The sequence below is a fragment of the Neofelis nebulosa genome, chromosome 17, assembly GCF_028018385.1.
Source record: "Neofelis nebulosa isolate mNeoNeb1 chromosome 17, mNeoNeb1.pri, whole genome shotgun sequence".
Lineage (NCBI taxonomy): Eukaryota > Metazoa > Chordata > Mammalia > Carnivora > Felidae > Neofelis > Neofelis nebulosa.
The window spans coordinates 19,403,973-19,430,741 of record NC_080798.1 but is presented as its reverse complement, the minus strand read 5'-3'; the positions used below and the strand labels follow the sequence as shown (position 1 = coordinate 19,430,741).

At 40.9% G+C, this 26,769-nt stretch overlaps 1 non-coding gene across 1 annotated transcript; it reads left to right on the top strand.

The window, feature by feature from the left end:
* The first annotated feature begins 12,918 nt into the window (after positions 1–12,918).
* LOC131500559 (U6 spliceosomal RNA) lies at positions 12,919–13,026 on the top strand. Its single transcript, XR_009256363.1, has one exon. It is a non-coding gene; the product is annotated as a U6 spliceosomal RNA (small nuclear RNA).
* The last annotated feature ends 13,743 nt before the right edge of the window (positions 13,027–26,769 follow it).

The following is a 26,769-nucleotide window of genomic DNA, read 5'->3' as shown; positions in this document are numbered from 1 at the left end:
CTGTCTTTCTAAAACTCCAACATAGAATAATGAGACCAATTACTGGGTAAACTCAGCCCTGAGGAGGCCAAAAGGGTGGATTTTCTCGGCAGCTGTCCAACTTGGAGAATTCGGAGAAATGGCAGATGTTGTACAGAGGCTGCTGACAATGCAGGGCTGAGCCAGGAACCTCAAAGTATGAGGAGTGTCCTGGAAAAAGGATGGGTGGGGGCGCCTGGGTGGCGCAGTCGGTTAAGCGTCCGACTTCAGCCAGGTCACGATCTCGCGGTCCGTGAGTTCGAGCCCCGCGTCGGGCTCTGGGCTGATGGCTCGGAGCCTGGAGCCTGTTTCCGATTCTGTGTCTCCCTCTCTCTCTCTGCCCCTCCCCCGTTCATGCTCTGTCTCTCTCTGTCCCAAAAATAAATAAAAAACGTTGAAAAAAAAAATTTTAAAAAAAAAAGAAAAAGGATGGGTGTTCATTTTTTCAAACAAAAAGTTGGGGAGGCATGGATTTAAAATATTTTCCAGGGCTTTTTGGCTGGCTCAGTTGGTACAGCATGTGACTTCTGATTTCGAGGTCATGAGTTCAAGCCCCACATTGGGCAAAGAGATTACTTTTAAAAAATTAAAATTCAAAATAAAGTGTTTTCCAAATACAAAGCCCTTCAATAATTCTGCAAGGCATTAACTCTTATTAATTTAATAAATATGTATCAGGCATTGTTTTAGCACTGGAAATACAGTGGCATAGAGCTCACAGCCTGGTGAGAGAAACAAGACATTAAACTAATAACCCCTCAAATAAGTACAAAACCATGACAAATGCTCCAAAGGAAAAGTTCAGGGTCCAATAAGACCTAAGATCCTTAGTCGGAAGGATCAGAAAAAAAGGATGCTCTGGAGATGTGAAGTTTCTTTTTTTTTCTTTTCAATTAAACTTCTCATTTTAAGGTAATTGTAGGTTTACATGAAGTTGCAGAAAATAATAGATTTTTTTAAAGATTTTATTTTTAAGTAAACTCTACACCCAACATGGGGCTCAAACTCATGATCCCAAGATCAAGAGTCACACGCTCCACTGACTGAGCCAGGTGCCCTGAGAGTTGTTGGTTTTGTTTTGTTTTGTTTTTTTAACATTAGTTTTGAGGGTTCTTTATATATTGTAAATACCAGTGCTTTGCTGTATATCTTTCCCTAGTCTGCAGCTTGTCTTTTCATGTCCCTTCACATGGGCTTTAGCAGAGCAAATGTTTTTAATTTTGATGAAGTACAATTTGTCAATTTTTCCTTCTATGGATTGTGCTTCTGGTAACAAGTCTAAGAAACTTTCTGCCTTGTTCTAGACCCTAAGGATTTTCTCCCGTGGCTTTTTCCTAAAAGCTTTATAGTTTTGCATTTTCCATTTTGAGTTACAGGTCAAGACTCATTTCTTTTGCCTATGAATGTCCAATTGTTCCTACACTGTTTGTGGAAACATTGTGCCTCCTCTATTGAATTGATTTTGCACTTTTGTCAAAAACAAATTGAGTATGTTTGTTTGGGTCTATTTCTGGATTATGTATTCTGTCCCACTGACCTATGTGTCCATCCCTCCTCCAATTCCACATTGTCTTATCTACTGTAGCTGTATAGTAGGCCTTAAGATTGGGTTAGAGTGGTTCCTTCATTATTCTTCTTTTTAAAAAAATTTTTTTAATGTGTATTTATTTTTGAGAGAGACAGAGACAGCGTGTGAGCAGGGGAGGGGCAGAGAGAAAGGGAGACAGAATCCAGAACAGGCTCCAGGCTCTGAGCTGTCAGCACAGAGCCCGATGCGGGGCTCTCATTATTCTTCTTTTTAAAAATCATTTTAGGGGCGCCTGGGTGGCTCAGTCGGCTGAGCATCCGACTTCGGCTCAGGTCATGATCTCACAGTTTGTGAGTTCGAGACCCACATCAGGCTTGCTGCTCTCAGCACAGAGCCTGTTTTGGATCCTTTGTCCCCCACTCTCTCTCTGCCTCCCCTACTCACTCTCTCTTGCTCTCTCTCTCTCTCTCAAAAATGAATAAACATTAAAAAAATGTTTAAAAAATCATTTTAGCTATTCTTGAGCCTGTGACTTTCCATGAAAATTTTAGAATAAGCTCATCTACATCTAGAAAGAAAACTGTGCTGGGATTTTAATAGGAATTGAATTAACCCTACAGGTCATTCTGGGGAGTAATAACATCTCTACTACGTTTACAGGTCAAGCCCTCACCTGAGCAAACACCCCCCCCAAACCCCACACCAGCTTCATCCACGAATCCTTCAAGGCACAGTAACAACTAGACATCACAGGAAACGTCCAGCTCTCATTCTGCGGCTCCTGCGGCAAACAAATTGCCCAGATGCTATAGAAAGACTGTCAAGCAGTCACCTCACCGAGTGACCTCAGGAGCAGAGGGGCCGGCCTGCGCATGTGCAGAGTCACCCAAGCAGGAGCAGGTTGAACGGGAACAGCATGCAATCCGCAAACACACTCCCAGGAAGTGAGCCTACAAAACTCACCCTGAAGAAAATGAACTCAAGGAACAGAGGAACACTTCCCCATGCTGCTTCTCACAATCCAAGTCGGAGAGAACAAGAATTCAATAATGCTCAAGGACAAGATGAAAAACAACAGAATGGTATGAAAAGAAAGATTGCAGGCTTACTAAAACTGAGGACCAAAACATTACAGAACGAGTCAATACAATAGAAATGGCAACAAACTAGAACACAGCCAATTACCACATTTATGACAGATGGGAGAAAGGGGGTTTATAGGAATGGCAGTGAACAAAGACTCAAAAGTAAAAGAAATTAAACCAATTAGAGAGAAACAGATGGCTATGGAGGTTAGGGGATAGGATGATTGGTGACCCTGCTGTGAAAACCCAGCAAATGGAAAAGAAGTTTTCAAAGAAAAAAACACAAGAGGGGCACTTGGGTGACTCAGTTGGCTGAATGTCCGACTTCAGCTCGGGTCGTGATCTCACGGTCCGTGAGTTCGAGCCCCGCGTGGGGCTCTGTGCTGACAGCTCAGAGCCTGGAGCCTGCTTCCCATTCTGTGTCTCCCTCTCTCTCTGCCCCTCCCCCAGTTGCACTCTGTCTCTTTCTGTCAAAAAAAAAAAAAAAATTAAAAAAACTTTTTAATTAAAAAAAGAAGCTTAATGCTAATAAACAATGTTTATTTAATTCTTATTTAATGGTGGTTATTTCTGGCTGATGGGCAATGGAAAGGGTTATATATATTTTTTAATTTTATCATTGCCATTTTCTGTATTATTTGAACTCTGTAGAATAAACAAATATTGTTATCAAATTAAAAGGTTCTGGGACCCAATTTCCACTGTAGTGGGAGTGGGATTCCTTTACGGCACCAATTTCTGGAACACCAGCAGGATGTCCCACAATTCAACTCAATTCTGATATTTTTTTTATGTATTTTTTTTTTATTTTATATTTGAGAGAGCGTGAGCGAGCGCGAACAGGGGAGGGGCGGAGAGATGGAGACGGAGTCTGAAGCAGGCTCCAGGCTCTGAGCTGTCAGCACAAAGCCTGATGAGGGGCTCGAACTCACAAACCATGAGATCATGACCTGAGCTGAAGTCGGACGCCCAAGTGACTGAGCCAGCCGGGCACCCCAATTCTGATACTTTCTACCCGGGGATGGCACCAGATTCCACAGGTTAAGTTCTTGGAGAACTGAGCTCACCCCCAATTTCAGACACTAGTCGCAAACCCAGTTTATCACCCAGGCTTCTGACCAACAGGTTATAGATTAGAGGCTCCAATGACCCCTGCCTTGGGTGGATTAATATGTTGGGGCAATCCACAAAACTCAGAGAAGCAGTTTAGTTACTAGATTACCAGTTTATTATAAAAGGATAGAACTCAGGAACAGCCGGATAGAGGAGATGCACAGGGCAAGGTGAGGGGACAGGGCACAGAGCTTCTGTGCCCTCTCAAAGCATATCACTCTCCCCCAAATTTCCATGCGTTCATCAACAGTAAAGCTCCCTGAACTCCCATCCTTCTGGGATTTTTGTTAGTTTAATTATTTATTTTGAAAGAGACAAAGAGATCGCAACTAGGGGAGAGGCACAGAGAGAGGAGACAGAGAATCCCAAGCAGGCTCCACACTGTCAGCTCAGAGCCCGACGTGGGGCTCGAACTCACAAAACCGCGAGATCATGACCTGAGCTAAAACCAAGAGTCAGACGCCTAACTGACTTAGGCCCCAGGCGCCCCCATCCTTCTGGGTTTTTATGGAGGCTTCATTACATAGGCATGACTGATGAAATCATTGGTCACCGGCAACTGATCCAACCTTCAGCTCCTCTCCCTTCCCTAGAGGGCTGGGGTGAGACTGAAAGTCCCAAGCCTTTAATTACACAGTTGCTTCTTCTGGCAACCAGCCCTCATCCTTAGGTGCTTTCCAAAAGTCACTTTATTAACATAGTATAAGAAAAACCTATAAGCTATTACCACTTAGGAAATCCCAAGTGTTTAGGGAGCTGTGATCCAGGAACCATGGACAAAATACAAATATATCAGTAATATATATTTGACTATCTGAATGACAAAATACATATTTCTTTTTCAAAATAGGTATTTCTTATAAATCACAGTATCACATAAACTGATAGTGATTTTACTTTAAAAGTGATATTTAAAGCAAACAGGCAAACACGTTAGCAGGACCTAGTCCTCTAAGTGGTAGGAGTGTAAATGATTGTTGCTTTCTTCTTTGGCCTTGCTGTGCATTTTCAATTTCCAAAAAATAACAAGTAAATAAACCAGAGTAGAGGCAAGAATGTTGCCAGCAAAAGAAATGGCATGAATGCCGAACCTAGAGGAAGGAGATTGGTGTCACCCAGAAACTAAAGGAAAACAGTACGGAACAGAAAGTCCTACAATGTGAGGCAGAGGGGTAGAAAACCACCACCAGTGGGGCGCCTGGGTGGCTCAGTCAGTTAAGCGTCTGACTTCGGCTCAGGTCATGATCTCATGGCTCGTGAGTTCGAGCCCCGCGTCACTCTGTGCTGACAGCTCAGAGCCTGGAACCTGCTTCGGATTCTGTGTCTCCCTCTCTCTCTCTATCCCTCCCCCACTCGTGCTCTGTCTCTCTCTCTTTGTCTCAAACATAAATAAACATTAAAAAAAAAATTAAAAAAAAAAAAAAGAAAAGAAAACCACCACCAGAGCTTGCTGGCCACTCTGGAACCCTGGAATGTCATTCATAAGCTTGCCTCTGATCAAAACTTAATCCACTCCAATAACTGCACTTTCCATCCTGAGCCACAACTAAAAATGGTCTTTAAATACTTGAAAATTGGGTGTTTGGAGTTGTCTGTAATACCACCATGGCCAAAACAGTGCACTTTGTGGACAACTCTATATTCAGTCCACCACACACCTTCCTGTCCTAAAACAGACTTTCCCGTGTTCTAGAATAGTTGAGTCAAAAGTTAAACCAAAGATATGAAATATGTCACACAATTGGGGCACCTGGGTGGCCCAGTCAGTTAACTGTCTGACTCTTGGTTTTGGCTCAGGTCACGGTCTCACAGTTTGTGCGTTTGAGCCCTGCATCAGGCTCTGCCCTGACAGCATGGAGCCTGCTTGGCATTCTCTCTCTCTCTCCCCCCCCCCCCTCTGCCCCTCCCCTGCTCTCACTCTCTCTCTCAAAATAAACAAATAAAATGAAAAAGAAAAACATGCCACATAATTAAAATAATGGCAAATCAACCCTATGAGGTTGTAACAAGCTACAAATGAAAAATGAGCTTTACCCTATATGTTAACCACTATTTAGTATTTCAGAAAGTTTCTCCAGAAACATTGTTCCAACTGTGAGCAAAGACAACAGTCAAACATCTAAAACTAGATGGCAGCACCTGCCTGCTACAAATGGAAGTCACACTGCTGTCATCTTTCAAACATCAAAAATAATCAGGAATCAAAAGTGAAAATTCTAGGAGTTGATACAATTTAGTTTATAAATTTCAAACACTGTTAATATTCATTCATACTTTTCTTCTTACTATTGAGTTCGCCTAAACTAAGTATGAGTTCATGAGCTTTTAACAGTAATACTTGTTTAGGTATGAGAGAAGCAGAAGATCCAAGCGGTCCAGAGCTCATATGGCCCACGTCTCTGCTTCAAGTTCCCACCAAAGGGTTGGTACACAATCATCATCACTGCATGAAATCCAAGAAGTCATTTGAGAAATAGAATAACATCATATTTTAGTTTTTTCATATATACATATGAAAAAAATACATACATATATTTATACTGTTATACCAAAACACACACAGTGTGTGTGTATTTATATATATTATATGTTATATATATGTGTTATATATATATAACACATATATATAACATGTATGTTGTATATATAACATATATAACATGTATGTTGTATATATAACACATATATATAACATGTATGTTGTATATATAACATATATATAACGTGTATGTTGTGTATATAACATATATATAACGTGTATGTTGTGTATATAACATATATATAACGTGTATGTTGTATATATAACATATATAACGTGTATGTTGTGTATATAACATATATATAACATGTATGTTGTATATATAACATATATATATTTATATATAATATATATATATATATATATATATAATATATATAACATTCCATAGGCAACATCTCACTTAATTTGCACAACACTGTAAGGCAATTATCGATATCTTCATTTTACAAGTGAGGTACTAAAGTTCAGAGATACTGAGGGTCTTATGTGAAGTCATAAGTGCAGAGCCGGATAGAGTCCGGGTCTTCTTGGCTCTAAATTCAGGGGGGCTCTTCACCTCACATTTATTTGACAAAAGTAGTTGACCACTCTATCCCTAAAGTAAACTCATGGCCACTATCCCTACTCCACCCCACCCGGTTACTATCCCATCATCCTATCATTTCCCTCCAAAATTATTTTATATACTGTCTCCTTCTTCCTCCCTCGATACCTAACAAAATAGACACACATTCATTTTGAACACATCTTCCATAACACATGTTCTACAAGGGTAGGGACTTTGTCCGTCTTGTCACCAACACCTGCTTCAGTGTCTGGAACATAGCAGGCATGCCATAAAAATGAAATGAAATGAAGGATTTCTTGGGCACAAGACTTATTCAAAAGTCTTAAAACTTATAGCACGTGTAGGACTTACAGTCCTAGGGGGCATGAGAAAGCAATACACCTTTGAGACTCCTGGTTGGATCAAGAAATCTACCCAATGTTACAGTTTTCCTAGAAGACTGGTCTTCCAGAAGACATAGCATCCTCAGTTCTGTGCATCACCACATCATGTCTGGCCCCAGGAAAATCCAGTTCTATTTTCTGCTTATGAAAATCTTGTTTTGTAAGATATCCTTGATGTTTTATGGTATATAGTTTTCTTTATCTTCATTTATACTTATATTAAAACACACACACACACACACACACACACACACACACACACACCCTTATTAAGGGCCTAGTACTTGCAAATCATTTGCTTCATATAAAGTCATTTTGCTTACATAAAAAGCAACTTAATTGTTTAAAAACAATTTTTAGCTTTACTTATTTATTTTGAGGGGAGGGGCGGAGAGGAGGAGAGGGAGAATCCCAAGCAGGCTCCAAGCTCAGTGCAGAGCCCGACTCAGGGCCCCATCTCATTACCCTGAGATCGTGACCTGAGCCAAAATCAAGAGTTGGTCGCTTAACTGACTGAGCCACCCAGATGCCCTTTGATTTTTTTTTTTTTTAATGTAACTTCATAGCAGGGACAGGAGTTCACAAATTGATTGGAGTTAGAAAATAATAATAAAGAAGTAAACAGAAAAATATAAATAACAGCCTAACATAAACTACCACCACATGGTGCCACAAGATTAGCTGTTAAATACGAACAAATTATTTGCTATAGAAATTCTCAGGAAGGAAAACACTTGAAGTTGGACTGGAAAGAAAAAACATCAGAGAAGACAGAAAATGAATGTGAATTAGCCCTTGAAGAATGAGTAGGATTCATTAAAGCACAAAAACTGAAAAAGTCGTGAAAGCTCCAATAATCTCATTTTGCTAAAGAAGAGAGTGTGGTTTAGTGAGTAATCAGAAAGAAGGCTCACAGCAGAATGGACTCAACTCATTGAGGACCATTAATGCCAGGATGAGATTTATTTTACAGCCAATGAGAGCTACTTCAAGGTTCAATGGAGGGCCTTCCTATGATCAATGTGGTATTTTAGGAAGATTATTCTGGCAAGGTAGGAGACTGAAGGATGAGAGGAAACTGTCACTAATCCACTCAGCCTTCCCTGTAGGGAATTTTCCATTTTTTAACATAAGCTTTGAGAACAGAGTTACCCCCCAAACAACAGCGTCTGGATGGATATCTCCAGGATGTTCACTGCTGCACGTACCTTGTTTAGTTGGAAGAGATCACAGATAACCAAACTGCAGGCCGACTTATTCAAGCTCTGTGTCTCAATGAGGTTAAAGAAGATAAGTCTTTACTCAGCCCATAGCCACTGGGCAAGCAGGAGACGCCCTCTAGTTGGCTTACTCCTCCCTTACCTCCAGACAAAACACCTGCATTACTAGGTCACCTCATTTTGTTCCAGTCAGGTCCATCTGCTTATTCTTTTACAACATCTGTGAGTATAACGTAAGATCCTGATGCTGTTCCCTACCCTCTCTTGTACCTGACATCAACGTTCACAATGTTAGGTGCTCGGACTTTGAGGCTTCAGATCCCTTTACTTTTTGCCTTTTTTTTTTTTTTTTTTTTTTTTGGCTGTGATGGCAGTGGTCATGTCTTTGCAGCTGAGACAAAGACCAATTATTTGTATCTTGGTCTCTACTCCTTACCTTGTAGGGCTTCATCCTCTGTGATAGATTCTGTTGTCAGGTGAGGGCAGTGAGTTGTCTCTACTCTTCAAAGCACTGTAAATACGCGGGTGAGTCTGTGTATTCTGCAAAACAGCATCTTGAAAAAGAAGCTGAGAAACACTCACTCCCTTTCTGTGCTTCGCATAAAATATACCCACCAGCAGAAAACTACAAGATTGTGCCTCTAATGGTTCAGTCTCAGACTTAACCTTTATTTTCTTAAACACTTTAAAGGATATACAGTTGAGGATATATCTTCCTGCTCAAATATTATCAATCTCCTAATACCTTCAAATAAAAGGTAAGAAACTAATGAAAGGAAAGAAACTAATATTTGTGGGGTGTCTTAGGTACCAGGCCCTCTTCTAAGAAATGTTCATAGGGGCACCTGGGTGGCTCAGTCAGTTGAGCATAGGACTTCGGCTCAGATCATGATTTCACAGTTCCTGAGTTAGAGCCCCACATTGAGCTCACTGCCATCAGCACAGAGCCCTCTTTGGATCCTCTGCCCCCCTCTCTGCCCCTCCCCTACTTGTACTCTCAAAAATAAATCAAAACATGGGGCGCCTGGGTGGCTCAGTCGGTTGAGCGTCCAACTTCGGCTCAGGTCATGATCTCACAGTCCGTGGGTTCGAGCCCCGTGTCGGGCTCTGTGCTGACTGCTCAGAGCCTGGAGCCTGTTTCAGATTCTGTGTCTCCCTCTCTCTCTGCCCCTCCCCCACTTGCACTCTGTCTCTCTCTGTCTCAAAAATAAATAAACATTAAAAAAAAATAAATCAAAACACTAAAAAAAGTTTTCATACATTATTCATTTACTCTTCAAAACAACCCTTGTATGTGAGTACTATCCCCATTTTACAGATGAGGAAACTAAGGTTGAAGAAGGTTAAGTCACTTGGCCAAGGTGATATAGAGTGTAAGCAGTGGACCCAGGATTCAAACCCGGCCCCTTCTTCATTGTACTTCCCAGCTCACCTGACCTTCACATGGCTTTCACGCTCTGAACAATGTAGCCCCAAACTGCCTCCCCAACCTAATACACATTTTCACAGCTCTTATTTTGTTATACATAAATCGAAGTTGTTTCTCCAATCTAATTTTATTATTTCAAAAAGAAAAGAAAAAAAAAAAGAACATCATAGGAAAGCAACCAGCAGTTGCTGAAGCTGAATTTACACGTGTTTTACAACCTAGCCATTCTACTCCCGGGTAAATACCAACAGAAACATGCGTGTATTCTTTAATTTTTTTATTTGAGTATAGTTGGTATACAATGTCGCATTAGTTGCAGGTGCACAACATAGTGATTCACCTTCTCTATACATTATGCTTTGCTCACCCCAAGTGGAACGATGGTCGCAGAAGGGACAAAGATTTATACGAGGAAATTATAAATAGTAATAAGAATGGATAAACTGCAACAGCACACACATATGAATCTCACAAACATAATGTTGAGCAAAAGAAGCTGGGCACGAAAAAGTACGTATTCTGTGGTTTCATTTATATGAAGTTCAAAAGCAGGCAAAACTTTATCTAGCACATGAGAAGTTAGGATAGCAGTTATCTGCTCCCCCAGGTGCAGGGGAGCAGATGTGACCAGAGGGGAGCTGATGTCCTAGCACAAATCAAGGCTGCAGCACCAAACTGTCAGAGTCATTGTATTCTTCATAGCCCTTCCCTCACAATGGGGCCTGGAAGGCAGGGCCAGTTTTACTCATCAAGAATGTTCTCGATGAAACAGTAAATATTATTAATGTTCCTAAATCTTGCTCTTGAATATACATCTTCTTAACATTTTAATATAAGAGGCGCCTGTCTTGATGAAGCAGTAAATATTATTAATGCTCCTAAATCTTGCCCTTGAATATAAATCTTCTTAACATTTTAATATAAGGGGTGCCTGGGTGGCTCAGTCAGTTAAGTGTCTTTTTTTTTTTTAATGTTTATTCATTTTTTGAGACAGAGAGAGAGAGAGAGAGAGAGAGAGAGAGAGCAGGTGAGGGAGGGGTAGACACAGAGGGAGACACAGAATCCAAAGCAGGCTCTAGGCTCTGAGCTGTCAGCACAGAGTCCTATGTGGGGCTTGAACTCATGAACCACAAGATCATGACCTGAGCCAAAGTCAGAGTCCTAACCAACTGAGTCACCCGGGCGCCCCAAGCAACTGACTCTTGATTTAGGCTCAGGTCTTGATCTCATGGTTCGTGAGACCCATGCTGGCCTCCCAGCTGACAGCAGGGAGCCTGCTTGGGATTCTCTCTCTGTCCTTCCCCTGCGTGTGCACACATGCACGCACATGCTCTCTCCCTCTCTCTCTCTCTCTCTCTCTCTCTCTCTCTCAAAAATAAACATTTTTTAAAAAATAAAAATCAAATCTTTAAAAAACCATTTTAATATAATACATACTATGAGATGATGTATGAGGTATGAGGGAAGCACTTCTGTGACATACTGAAGTACAATGGTTATCTTGAGGAAAAGCACGTGTGTGATCATTTGAGTTCTAAGTGGACCTAGCCACTCTTTTGATAGAATGTCATTTTTACTTAAAAGAGAAACTGGCAAGCCGGTTATTCAGTTTGGCCCCACCTCCTGAAGGGAAGAGTATCAAAGAACGTGTAGACATATCTCAAAACCACCACGGCCTCCTTAGGAGTAAACAAACAGGCTCTCATCTGCTCTGTGGGAAGGCAGAGGAGCCGGGGACCAGTCCCAAGACTTAATGGTCACAGGAGCCAAACTCCACAGAAAGATACATTCCCAAAGAAGGAGGTCTGCTGCACCTAGGTCAGGGCCCAGTGAGAAGAAATGGAATGAATTAGCTGGATTGATGTCCTTGAAAAACTTGAATACCCAGATTCCTCTGAGCCCTTTGAGCCTACAGAAGGAGCTCACCCCCTCCCATTAAGAGCTAACCTCTCATCTCCCCCTTGTGGAGATCACACAGAGGCTGCTCCCCCACAAGACAACACTCACCCACCCACTCCCATCTCTGCAGGGATGTGGACCCTCAGGACCTGTCCTTCCTAACCACCAGGAGTTTAATCTCCAAATGGTGACTGAATCTTAAAATTAGGATTGACCCACAATATAACCCATACGGCCTGATAAGGAAGGAAAGGGACTGTACCCCAAAGGGAGCTAGCATGTGCCAGCAAAAGCCAGGAGAGCACCTATAAGATTGGATTCTAGAGTGTTTGTTTGATCAAGAGGACTAGAATATATAAATTGAAGAAGGGAGAGTTTATCCACTTACAATCACCTTCCCAGGACACAGGATTTAATACTCTACTAAGAATATTAATTGTCGGGGTGCCTAAATACTACTAAGTGGGTGCCTGGGTGGCTCAGTTGGTTGAGTGTCTGACTCTTGATTTCAGCTCAGGCCATGATCTCAGGGTTATGGGACTGAGCCCCATGTCAGGCTCTGCACAGAGTGTGGAGCCTGCTTGGGATTCTCTCCCTGTCTCTCTCTACACCACCCCCCTCTCTAAAATTAATTTTTTTTTTAGTGTTTATTCATTTTTGAGACAGAGAGAGACAGAGCATGAGCAGGGGAGGGGCAGAGAGAGAGGGAGACACAGAATCCGAAGCAGGCTCCAGGCTCTGAGCTGTCAACACAGAGCCCGATGCGGGGCCTGAACCCACAAACCATGAGATCATAACCTGAGTGAAGTGGTCGGATGCTTAACCAACCGAGCCACCCAGGCGCCCCAGATTAAAAATATTTTTTAAAAGAATATTAATTGGAAGGCTGCAGTTTGGAGTTAATATTCTCAGTACATATATGTATCTGACAAAAGATTTATATCTAGGATACATAAAGAGCTTCAACAAGTTAGTAATAAAGGGCTTGAATAGACAATTAACAAAAAACATATGAAAGGCCAGTGAGCACATGAAAATGGTCTCAACATCATAAATCATCAGCAGAATGCAAATTAACCACAATGAGATACCTCCATACACCCATCAGAATAGTTAATAGGAAGAAGGCTGAGGTGCTCGCCTCGGCAGCACTTATGCTAAAACTGGAACAATACAGAAAAGAGCAGCATGGCCCCTGTTGCAGGGATGATATGCAAAAAGACCCACAACACCAAGTGTTAGTGAATATGAGAAACAACCAGAACTCTGACATTCTGCTGGTAGAGTGTAAAACGGCACACAAACACTCCTAGGCACTTTCTTAACTTAAAACTCAGCAATCCCGCTCCTAGGCATTTATCCAAGGAAAAATAAAAACGTACGTCGACGGAAAGCCTTGTACGAGAATGTTCATAGGAGTTTTATTTATATCAGTGACAAAATTCAAAATGGCCCCGGTGTCCATAGGCAAAGAGATAAACCGTAGCATAGTCACGTAAGAGAAAACTACCCAGCAACTAAGTGGAATGAATTACTGATACACATAAAAACAGAGTGATCTCAGCAACATTACACTCAGTGAGAAAAGCGAGACACAGAGTAGTACCCAGAAGGTATGGGCAAAACTCATACCTTTGATGAGAGAAATCAGAGGAACGGTTGCTTCTGGACAGGGGACTCACTGGGAAGAGGCAACAGGAAACTCTTTGGGGGTGATGGAAATGTCTTATATCTTGACAGAGCTGTGACTTACACAGATACATGCATTTGTCCAATCGGTTGAACTGTACGCTTGAGATCTATGCATTTCACTATATGTAAATTATACCCTGGTTAACATAAATAATCAAGCCTCATTCTTCTTTCCCTTTTCCTCCTATTTTTTATCTTAGTTAGCACATCACCAGTTATTTAATAGTCTTCAAGTCCAACCCATTCCAGACTTCCCTCTTCCTCTTCATCTGCTCTATTACCAAACCCTTTAGAGTTTCACGCTCTCAAATCTGCCCCTTCATATTCACTACTAATGACCCAGGCTTAGTTCACACCCCTGGACTGGCGAAATAGATTTATAACTGGACTTACCATTTCTTAATTATTTCTCTACAATGCCAAAAGAGTGACCTTCCTAAAATTCATAACCCTTCCTAAAATTCACTCCCTCATTAAACGCTCTTTGATAGATTTATGCTACCTGTAAAAGAATATCTAAACTCCTAGCGGAACAATAGGCCAAGTGCTACCTGGTCTAGTCTAGGAACACACCCAGGGAATGTAATGTCTGAAGTCATCTAGTCCCTGAGGCGTCTGGGTGGCTCAGTCGGTTAACCGTCAGACTTCGGCTCAGGTCATCATCTCACGGTTCGCGGGTTCAAGCCCCATGTTGGGCTCTGTGCTGACAGCTCAGAGCCTACAGCCTGCTTCGGATTCTGTGTCTCCCTCACTCTCTCTGTCCCTCCCCCACTTGTGTGTGCTCTCTCTCTTTCTCTGTCTGTCTCAAAAATAAATAAAATTTTTAAAAAATGAAGTCATCTAGTCCCCAAACAGAGGCCTGACCATTCTGGTTTCCTATCTGTGAACTATGCATTCATGTTTCCGGTTCAAGTGGGATATCTTGGACTTCATAATCATCTCAGTTCAGTAACACATGCTCATCCTCCCTCCCTGCCTCAGGGAGAGGACTCTCCATCTCCAGCCACCAAGACTCAACGTGTGGAGGTACCAGATAGTCCCTTCCTCTCCCACACCCAGGTGCAAAAGTCCTGTCCATTCAGCCTCAACAGCACCCACTGCTGCTAACTAGCTGCCTTGTTATAATGTCAGGACCACGTCTCCTCTCCACAGATTACAGCTGTTGCCTCTCAGCTGGTTTTCTCTACTTCAAATGCAACTTGGAGGATTTACATCCAACACATTGGCATCATGCATGGTTTGGATTTTCAGCATCCCGGAGATTCCCACTTTCCCTGGGTATCACCATAACTGTTGCTTTAACTGAGGTTCTGTACAAACTTCAAAAAAGATTAGCTATAAAATGAGGGATCTTAGTGGTCAAATCAACTGTCCATTTTTATGATTCACTTGATCTCAAAGCTGACATTAGCGGCTGGTTTAAGATCAAAACAAAGGCTTACTTTCACCTCATTGAATATGTTTGAGCAAAAATTGAACTGCTTTTGTTGGGGATGCTATTTACAAAAGAAAGGTCCAGAGCATGGCAGGTTATGAGATGCCTTGTAACAAAGATATTTTTTTCTGTAGTCAATGTGTTGGACTAAAGATGGCCAGAAAGTGATACTGCTACCATTAGAGGTGTCATTGTCCCTTAAATTTGGCCAAGTTCTCTAACTGCCCTGACCAGCAGAATACAAGAGTGATGCTATGCCAGTCATAGGCCCGGACCTTAAGAAACAAGCAGCTTCCGTTTCTTGAGTCTTGAAACAGCCTCTCTTGGAGCCGTCAGCCACCATGTAAGAATTCCAACTACCTTAAGGCCCCCTTGCTGGAGACACATGTAGGGAGGTCCTGAGACCGCATGAGAGGACAGACATGCCCAGCCAGCTCCCAGATGAGGTCTCACATATAAATAAGTATAAATAAATCTTCCTTACTGTGTTCTGTCTGAATTCCTGTCCCACAAAACTATGAGAAAATGACTGTTGTTTTAACTCCCTGAGCTGTGGGGTAATTTGTTACCCAGAAATTGATAACTAGTACAATAAAGACCTGATAAAATTAGCAGCTTTAAATAGAATTCTCCATCCTACAGAAATATGTTGCTAATGAAAATGATCTAATTATTCTTTTCATATGTCTTTACGAAATTATAAAGTAAAGCTATTAGATGAAACAAAGATAAGACTAGAAAGTTTGTATGTGGTTTTAAATGAGAGACGAAGACAACTAGAGATTAATATTGGAACACTGCCATATTTTGCTCTTCAGAATGCATATCCAGGAGAACATGTCAAATTCCACTTCTGGCTGATTCCTAAGTTTACACTTTAACACATCCTTTTTCAAAACAAAGCATTTTGTTCATCTATTTATTCAATGAATATTTACTGGATACCTACCATGTGTCAGGTTCCATTCTGAATGCTAAAGATACAGTGATGAACAAAACGGACAGTTCCTCTCCTCTGAGAGCCTAGAGTGAGTGATAAAATATAAAAAGAGAAAAACAGTAAGCCAGTTAGGCTCAAGAATAAGAAAATCATCTCGGTGGACAAGGTACAGATATACACAGTGGTGGCAAGAGGGCAGCTCCAGGCCTACTGGATTAGGGACAGGTCCCAGCACTGGCAACCAGGAATTCAGTTCCTTTGGGACAAAGGAGTCTTGCTTTCTGCAAGAAAGCTCTTTTTCTTAAAAGGAAGCTGAAAAAAATGCTCAACATCACTCATCATCAGGGAAATACAAATCAAAACCACAATGAGATACCACCTCACACCTGTCAGAATGGCTCACGTTAACAACTCAGGTAACAACAGATGTTGGCGAGGATGCGGAGAAAGAGGATCTCTTTTGCACTGTTGGCGGGAATGCAAGCTGGTGCAGCCACTCTGGAAAACAGTACGGAGGTTCCTCAAAAAACTAAAAATAGAACTACCCTACGACCGAGCAATTGCACTATTAGGTATTTATCCAGGGATATAGGTGTGCTGTTTTGAAGGGACACATGCACCCCCATGTTTATGGCAGCACTATCAACAATAGACAAAGTATGGAAAGAGCCCAAATGTCCATCGATGGATGAATGGATAAAGAAGATGTGGTATATCTATACAATGGAGTATTACTCGGCAACCAAAAAGAAGGAAATCTTGCCATTTGCAACTACGTGGATGGAACTGGAGGGTATTATGCTAAGTGAAGTTAGTCAGAGAAAGACAAAAATCATATGACTTCACTCATATGAGGACTCTAAGAGACAAAACAGATGAACATAAGGGAAGGAAAACAAAAATAATATAAAAACAGGGAGGGGGACAAAACAAAAGAGACTCTTAAATATGGAGAACAAACTGAGGGTTGCTGGAGGGGTTGGGGGGGGATGGGCTAAATGGGTAAGGGGCATTAAGGAATCTACTCCTGAAATCATTGCTTCACTTATACTAACTAATTTGGATGTAAATTAAAAATAAATAAATAAAAATAAAAATAAAAATAAAAAATAAAGTTAAATTATGAAAAAAAAATTGCAGACTGAAACAAAAACAAAAACAAAAGAAAAGGAAGCTGAAAAAGACAGCTGCCAATTGGGGCTGGGTGCCCTGTCTTCACAGAAGGCTGTGGGTCAGGGGAGGTGAAGAACAGAGGATTCAACCCAAGCTGGATCCAAGATTCCCCAATACGATCACAGAAGAAGGGCAGCCAAGTATCATAAGATCTGATTCCAGGCTGGAGGCAGACAGAGGACATGTGATGGCAACTACAAAATCATTAAATGACCAGACAGGAAGGAAAGAGAAATCTCACCTGTGAAACTGTACATCTATTTATGCAGAACATGTACCACTGAGATGCCACATAACCACAACCTCTAAAGTCCACTTAAAATGTTTTGCCTACACAGAAGAAAAGCTGCACTGCCATTTTGTAAGGGAAATCTGTGCTTTGGTTTGTCATCTATTGAGTTTTTATTCTTGTTCCTGTGTGTTTAACAATTGCTATGGTAGGCAAACAAAAATTAGCAGCCTGCCAAGCACTCGTGAGTCATGGCTGCTTTTGAGTCTATTCAGTTGACTAGCAGCTACTGTGCAGCCCAGGAGAGGACTGAGGGGCCAGCAGAAGTAAAGATGGCCCTCCTCATTAAGGGGAGACACTGTATCTCTAAAGAATGGAAATTATCATAAAACCACAGGTGTTCTCCCATATAGATTCGATTACTTTGAGACTAAAATGAAACAAGGAGTGTTTTGAGTCATAAATATGTTTTTCATAACTTGATTATGAGTAAAATAACAATTTCCTAACTGATGTCATTCAAGTTCAGGTATGAATGAGACACATCAGATTATCCTGGGTAACTTTTTTTTTAATGTTATTTTTAATTTTTTTAAGTTTATTTAATTAATTAATTAATTAATAAGAGACAGAGCAAGTGGGGGAGGGGCAGAGAGAGAGCGAGCGAGAGAGAATCCCAAACAGGCTCTCACGGACAGTGCGGAGCCGGACTAGGCACTTGACCTCATGAACCCTGAGATCATGACTTGAGCTGCAACCAAGAGTCAGAGGCTTAACAGACTGAGCTACCCAGGCACCCCTCCCTGGGTAACTTTTGCCTCATTTATTAGTGAGGCAAATTAGTATCCAGGATCTAGCCATTTTATTCTTAAAAAAAAAAAAAAAAAAAAAAATTAGAAAAGAAAAAGGCAATTGAATACTACCCACAGTTTGACAAGAAAGTGGCCAGGGGGCAATATCATATAGTCAAGAGCACAAGCTCTGAAGCCAGAATAATGAGATTCTGATCTTGACTCTTCCAAGTAATAGGTGTGAAATCTTTGGGAGGCAAAATTGCCTATCTGTGCCACAGTTGCCTCACGCACTCACATACTATATTGGCACGCATATATTACATTTTAAGGAGGTCTTCACAAATGAAACTGAGTAGAACAATATTTTTATAAAAATATATTTTATTTTGTTTTGCATCACGAAAAACTTCAAAAACACACCTTTATTTTGGCCATCTAATGGAGCCGCCCCTAAGAACTCTCATTTCTAGACAGGGCTGAGGACTTTCTTTTTATTTTTAAAGAAAGCTCGGGAAGGAAGCCTTATTTAAACCGAAAACTCCCCTCCCAGGAAGAAAACCACTCAGGTGCTGCATCTGTTTTGCAACAGTGCCCCTGAAGCCCACGCGAGGATGCAGGGAGCGTCCCCTGGGTAGTCCCACTCCCGACAGGACTCTTGTCCTAAGAGAGCAGAGGAACGGGGGAAGATCAACCCACTCGGTACCCACAACTTCCCGCCTTCCCCTCCGGCAGACAAGCCGATGCAAATAACGCCGGGCGCCGACGCTGCACCTCACTCACCTGCCGCCAAAAAGCTGCCCAACCGACCGCAGCAGCACCTCGCCTGGGGCGTCCCGAGCCAGGAGGCGGGGAGAGGGGTGTGGCCACGGCCGGGGCGGGGTTGAGGGCCAAATCACACCCACAGGCCCTTGGGGCCAGACCCTTCCTCCGCCCACCTCTCTGCGCCTGCGCCTGATAACGCGGGGCCGACTGGGAGGTAGCGATGGCCTGGTGGTTGGTGCACTGGCAAGTTGCTTGTTGCGCTGCTCTAGCCTTAGCCACGTCCTCATCACCTCTGCCGGCCATCTGAGTGTCCGGCCTTCTCAGTCCTCAAACCCCAATCAAGAGTGAACATAGCCCTCACCCCCAAAAATTCCCTTCGGCCCGTTGGTAATCCCTCTTCCCAGGCAGTCTACTGTAACTATTCCTTATATAACCATAGATCTGCTTTTGGTCACTATAGATTAGTTTGCAGCTTATGGAGTTGTATATAAATGTAATCATATACTATGTGTTTGGAGGGGGTTACAAATCCAGCTTAATCATTTCTGGATTCATTCATGTTGCTGAGTGTATCAATAGTTCATTCCTTTTTTATTACTGAGTAGTAGTCCATTATACGGATATCGCACCATGTGTTTATCCATTCACACGTTGTTGGACTTTTAGGTTGTTTCCAGTTTCTGGCTATCTCGAAGCTATCGACATAGTTGTGCAAGCCTTTGTATGGGCATACGCTTTTGTTTCGATTAATACCTACGAGTGAATGGCTCTCATTATGATAGATATATATTTAACTTTTTAAGAAAACTGACAAATTGTTTTTCAAAATGGTTGTTCCACTTTACATTCCCACCAACAGTGAGTGACAGTTCTAGATTCTCCATATTCTCACCAAAACTTATTGGACATTCTAAATGTCTAAAAGACATTCTAGGGGCGCCTGGGTGGCGCAGTCGGTTAAGCGTCCGACTTCAGCCAGGTCACGATCTCGCGGTCCGTGAGTTCGAGCCCCGCGTCAGGCTCTGGGCTGACGGCTCGGAGCCTGGAGCCTGTTTCCGATTCTGTGTCTCCCTCTCTCTCTGCCCCTCCCCCGTTCATGCTCTGTCTCTCTCTGTCCCAAAAATAAACAAAAAAAATAATAATAATAAAAATAAAAAATAAAAGACATTCTAGAGATCTAAAAGATCTCATGTAGGTTTAATTTGCTTTTGTCTAACGACTACTGAAGTTGAACATCCTTTCATAAGCATATGTCGTCCATGTATTTTTTTAGTAAAGTGTCAATTCAAATCTTTTGCCCATTTTTAAAAATTGGGTTTCTCATTCTCTTACTAATAAGTGTTTCAAGTTTTTTATATAGTTTGGATATGTCTTTTCAGATATGTGATTTGTGAATATTTTCTTCCAGTCTGTGGCTGGAATCTTTTCATTGACTTAAAAGCATGTTTCAAAAGCAGACATTCTTAATTTTGACAAAGTTTAACTTAGCTATTTTTATTTGTTTTTAGTGTCATATCTAAGAAATCTTTGCCTAACCCAAGGTCCTACAGATTTTGTCTATTTTTTCTCTATAAGTTTCATAGTTCTAAAATTTAAACTTATGATGATGATCTATGCTACATTAATTCATATATATATTGCAAGCGATGAGTTAAAGTTAATTTTTTGCTATAGCTATCCATTTTTTTCAGCCATTTGTTGAAAAAATTATATTTTCTCCATTGAACTGCCTTTGCCACTTAGTGGGAAATCAGTTGATTATATAAATGTGGGCTTATTTATGGAATCTATTATATTCATTGATTTATCTATCATGACATTGATACCACATAGTCCTGATTACCATAGCTTTATAATAAGCTTGAAATCAGATAATTTAAATCCTCCAACTTTGTTCTTTTTTCTCCAAGTGGTCTTTGCTATATGCTTTGCATTTCCAAATGAATTTTAGAATCAGTTTGTCAATTTCAACAAAAACAAAAAACAAAGCCTGCTGAGATTTTGATTGGAATTGTAAGGGATCTATAGATCAATCTACATCAAACCTTAAAAATATTGAGTCTTCCAATCTATGAATATGGTATACATCTCCATGTACACAGGTATTCTGTAATTTCTCTCAGAAATGTTTGTAGTTTTCAGTGTATAGGCCTTGCATATCTTTTGACAGATTTATCTCTAAGTTTTCATAGTTCTAGTGTTATTATAAATGGTATTATTTTTATATTTTTAATAGTTTATTGCTAATATATAGAAATACAAATGATTTTTGTATACTTATCTTGTATCCTGAAAACTTAGTACACTCACTTATTAGTTTAGGTAGTTTTTTATACAGACCAAAAGATTTTCTATATAGACAGTCATTTCATCAATGAATAATGACCATTTTGGTCTTCCTTTCTAACTTGGATGACTTTTACTTCTTTTTCTTACCTTACTGCACTAGCTAGAACCTCCAGTAGCATTTAATGGGGAATGGGTAGTCTTTTCAATATAAATATGGCTAGGTCAGTTGAATATTTAAATAAGGAAACATGAGGGGTGCTTGGGTGGCTCAGTCGGTTAAGCATCCAACTTCGGCCCAGGTCATGATCTCGAAGTTTGTGGGTTAGAGCCCACATCAGGCCATCTGCTGTCAGCACAGAGCCCTCTTCAGATCCTCTGTCCCCCTCTTGTTTGTGTGCATGTGCTCTCTCTCTCTCTCTCTCTCAAAAAATCAATACATATAAAAAATTTTTAATAAAAAAAAACATGAACCTTGGCCTCCACCACACACCATACACAAAAATCAATTTGAGAAGCATATGAAAGGTAAGAGATGAAAGATAAGAGACCATGTTAATGGGTAACAGCAGGGAAATATTTCCTTCATGGGACACAAATAGCTATAACCATAGAAGACTGATACATTAATTCAATTTAATTTATAAATTAAATAAGCTTAACTTCTACATCAGTTAATAAAATTTCTACTCATCAAAAGACACCATTAAGAGAGTGAAAAGGTAAGTGACAGGCCAGCAGGAGATGTTTGTAAAACATATATCTGACAAAGGGCTCCTATAAATTAATAAGAAAATCTCTGGATTAATTTTAGAGAAGGGGAGAGGCAGAAGACTTGCACTGACCTTCACAAAAAAGAAGATCCAAATGGGTGAAGATCCAAGCAGATGAAAAGACATTCAACATCATTAGGTCAACAAGAAAATGCAAATTAAAACCACAATTGATTTACCACTATAAATCAAAACTCTCAACCTCCCACCGTACTGCAACCAGTCTGGAAAACTGGAAGCATTATTAAAGCTAAATATACATATATGCCCTATGACCTAGCAGCTCCATTTCTGGATATATGCCCAATACAAATGAATGCTTATGTCCAGAGAAAGACATGTAGAGGAATGTTCATGGAAGCGTTATTTGTAATGGCTAAAACTAGAAACAAGCCCAATACCATCAACAATAGAATGCGCAACCATATTTTGTTTTACTCATAAATTGAAATACTACAGTATGCTGTGGAATACAATAATGAAAAAGAACAAACCACTGCTGCATGCAAGCATATGGATGAATATCACAAATATAATGCCAATCAAAACAACCTAGCCCACAAAATATTACATCTGTATGATTCTATTTATATGAAGTTCATAAAGAGGCCAGACTAACCCATGGTTATTTTTGTTGGGGGGGGGGGGACCGATAACCACTGGGACAAGTACAAGCAAACTTATTGGGGTACCGGAAATGATCTGTATCTTTGTGTGGTGGCTAAACAGAAATATACACTGTGCTCTACACATAAGATTTATTTGTTTTATGTACATAAGTTTTATTAACATAAAAGACAACTAAATAAAGTATTGGTTTCTGAACATAATGCAATTCTACTGATATGTATCTATTTCTGAGCCAAAGTTGCACTCTTAACGCTGTAACTTCCTAGGAGGTTTGATATCTGAAAGATAAGTCTAACTGTTTTTCTTTCAAAAATTTCCTGCACATGTATGCTTCCAGGTGAACTTTGGGATCAGTTTTTCAAATTCCTCAGAAAAAACCTGTTAGGATTTTCATTGGAATTATGCCATATCTGTACTTTATTTGGAGAGCACTTAAATCTCTTCAATATTGACTCTTTCCATCCAATTAACATGGTTCATTTATTCAGGAATTCAGTCAAGTTTTAAGGTATTTTTGAGGTAATGCTTGAATATTTTTGGTATATTATTATTATGTACATGATATGTATTAAGTAATTATTATTTCTGCTGCTATTATATAAGAAATATTTATCCTATTACATTCTGTAATCATTGATGGTACGTGAAAAGGCTTTTAAAAATTATGTATCTGGGGCACCTGGGTGGCTAGTTGGTGGAGGATCTGACTCTTGATTTCAGCTCGGGTCATGGTCCAGGGGTCATGGGATTGGGCCCTACGTCAGGCTCCATACTCGGGGAGCCTGCTTGGGATTCTCTCTCCCTCCCTCTTCCCCTCCATTCCCTTTTTCTCTCTCTTTCTCAAATAAAAAATATCCAGATAGATAGATAGATAATAGATGGATGGATGGATGGATGGATGGATGGATGGATAGATGATAGATGGATGGATAGGTAGATGGATGGATGATGGATAGATAGATAGATCTGGCCACTTTGATGAGCTTCTTCATTTTCATTGAACAAAGTATTATAGTTTTTCTTCATTGGACTTTTTTAACTTCCAGGTATAAAGTATCAAACCTTTTCTCCATTATATGAGAGTCTGATTTTTGGTTAATTTTCTACGTTTTCTTGGAAACAGGTAAAGATGGTATGTGTCAACTATGTTACTTGGCAACATTGCTTGGTTTGTAACTTTTATCTGGACTTGGAGTCACTGTAGCCTTGGGGTCCTTTTCTAACCTGCAAGTCCCTTGTGGGGACCCTGAAGGCCATGCCTTAAAGTTGTTTCCAGAGATATTGTTTGCTAGGGGGCATGAAATCAGGGCAACTTGTACACCTGCCCAATGTAGATCTTGTCTTCTTGCTCCTGAGCCATCTGCTGAGTGAACTGCTTCAAAGATTCCCACGGTTGGAAATATCTGACAGTGCCTTGGTGGCATGTGAGGTTCCTGTCCTATATTTTCTGAATAGTGTCCTATATTTTCTGAATAGTGTCCTATATTTTCTGAATAGTGTCATGTGTGACCTCCAGTAGCCTTAGGAGTCTGAAAGTTAGGCTGAATCTAAGAAAACCTACCCGTGGGCATCACAGGGTAATGGCAACAGTAGTCTAAGACCCTCAAATGCTCAATTTACTTCAACCGATGGACTACAAGATAAAGGAATTGGAAAGGAAATGCTAACAAAGCACTGAATGTCTGGGTGAAAAAGTACTTTTACCCCTTCTCTGATGTAGAAAAATCTGAGACATATGACAGAGGACAAATCCCTGTGGGGCAGTTGCAGGTTGGAGTAAAAACAAATTCATACGGAGAGGAGAAACTGTTCATTGTCCACGAAAGGGACCTGGCCAGAAACCCGGAAACATGGCCAGAAAGGGCGGCTACGGGGATGGATTCGTGTCTGGCTGCGTGGGTGTTGAGGGGGGCCACGAAGACAAGAGAATGAACTTGAAGACCCCATACTTGTGATAAACTAGGTGGTACCTCCAAGTTGACTCCAACTCCATTCAAACTTTTATCTGCATGGAGGAATGTTCGAGAGCACACAAGGGAGCAAAGGGCAAAAGCAGACACATGGCTGAGTGGTGTCCAGCAGGAGCAAGCAGGACTACAGTAACAACAGGACTGGGGTCACCAATGAAAGAAAGTTCTCTGTGTGTCGAAAGGGGTAACCCCAGGTCAACCCCAAAGTCTGACAAAAACTATGGACTGAGCGCTTGAGTGGATTTAGTGCGACCCTAGAGCCCGACCAGTGTCCTCTGCTGCCACCTAGTGAAAATAGATGGGGATGAAAAGATTTTCTACAGTTCAGACATTTTTTTAAAGCCACAATTGGTTATTTTAAGGGCCCGCGCTGTACTTTCAGACTAGATAAAATTCTTGATTTAACAGCATATGGTGTGGGGACATGATTTTTCTAAAAAGTTTAAATAAATTTCACTGTAGTATGTTGTTTGTTACAAACTAGCATGTAATATTGTCTGATGTAAAATTCCTAGAATTCCCAGAATAAAAAGGGTACTGTAGGTCCTGTAAAGACAGATGGCCAAAGACCAGTCCAGTTGCATAAGATATGGAAGGGACATCCTTACCCCCCTGGGTAATATAAATTCGGGTGATCAAAAGATGTGCCTACTTGTCCTTTTCTTCATTAAAAGTGTTCAACAAACTCATGGAGGTAAATGACTGGCAACGGTTTAACAAAACACTTCTGCATGAGAATCTAATCCTAGGTTTCTTTCCCTGAGAGTATGCGTCAACTATGTTGCTAGACAACGTTGCTTACAGTAAAAATGATCATTGGTAAATTGCATCTGGACTGACAGACTTATAAATACCTGATGGGGAAACCACTGTTTTGGGTTTCCTGAGTGTGGAACCCTTGTAACTGCGCACGTCCCTCGCAGAGGCCCTGGAAGCTATGCCTCCAGAATTACTGTGAGATTGCCTCCTGGGAGGCATGCACATTGAAATCAGAGCTGCTCTGGTAAAGGCCAGATGTGCACCTCACCTCCTTATACCTACTGAGTGAACAATGACAGGCACACTCACTGGAAAGAGTTCCAGATCTTCCCTGCTGACTGCTGCAGTTCTTGCCCCGTATCCTTCTTAATAAGTTGAGCGTGGCCCATGGTCACCTTGTGAGCCTGAGTCAGCCTAACATCACCCCTGATGGGCCTTGCACAGGTAATTACATCAGCCACCCAAATGACTTTTTTTTCCGTTTCCTTTCCTTAACCGTATTCATTTCCTTTTCATTTGTAATTTGTTATAATTTGTTGAATTATAATGAATATAATAGCGAGGGAAAGGGGTTCAGTGGCTGAAGAACTCCTAGAAAGACTTCACAGGGATTCACTGCTAACATTTTGCCACGTTTGCTTTATTTTATTTTTATTTTCCCTCTACATGTATTATTACTATTATTTTATTATTATTATTATTATTATTATTATTATTATTTGGGAGCAAGTTGCAGCCATCATATCCCTTTACTCTTAAATACTTTATTGTGAATATTCTAAAAACAAGACATCTACTTGCATAACCACAGTATAACTCTCAAGGTGGGAAATCACATTAATACAAAGCTATTACCTAATTGACAGACCTATGAAAATTTCACCAGTTTTTCCAATATTGTACTTTAGAGCATATGTTTTCCTGGTCCCAGATCCCATCTTTTAGTCATCACATTGCTTGTGTTTCTCTTGTACTTCTATTCCTCTTTAGCTGGGAATAGCTCCTTAGGCCCTTGTTTGTTTGTTTGTTTGTTTGTTTGTTTGTCTTTCATGGCACAGGAAGTTTGAAGAGTATAGGCCTTGCTCCCTCGTGCTCAGATCCAGGTTTGGGGCCCCACACTTTCGGGAAATCCACTCTGGCCCTCCTCTACCTGCATCTCCCAAGTCTAGAGTCAAGGAGGCAAGCCCATGGGAACCTGCCCACTTCCTTCCAGACCAAAGGTCAGCAAACTTTTTCTTTAAAGGAACAGAAGATAGGGGCACCTGGATGGCTCAGTCAGTTAGGCATCCAACTTCAACTCAGGTCATGATTTCACAGTTTGTGGGCTCAAGCCCTGCGTCAGGCTCTGAGCTGACAGCTCGGAGCCTGGAGCCTGCTTCAGATTCTGTGTGTGTCTCTCTCTTTCTGTCCCTTCCCTGCTTGTGCGCTCTCTCTTTCTCAAAAACAAATAAATAAGCATTAGAAAAAAACTAATAAAGGAACAGAGAATAAATATTTTAGGCTTTGTAGCCCTGAAGATGTCTGCTCTAACTCCTCAGCCG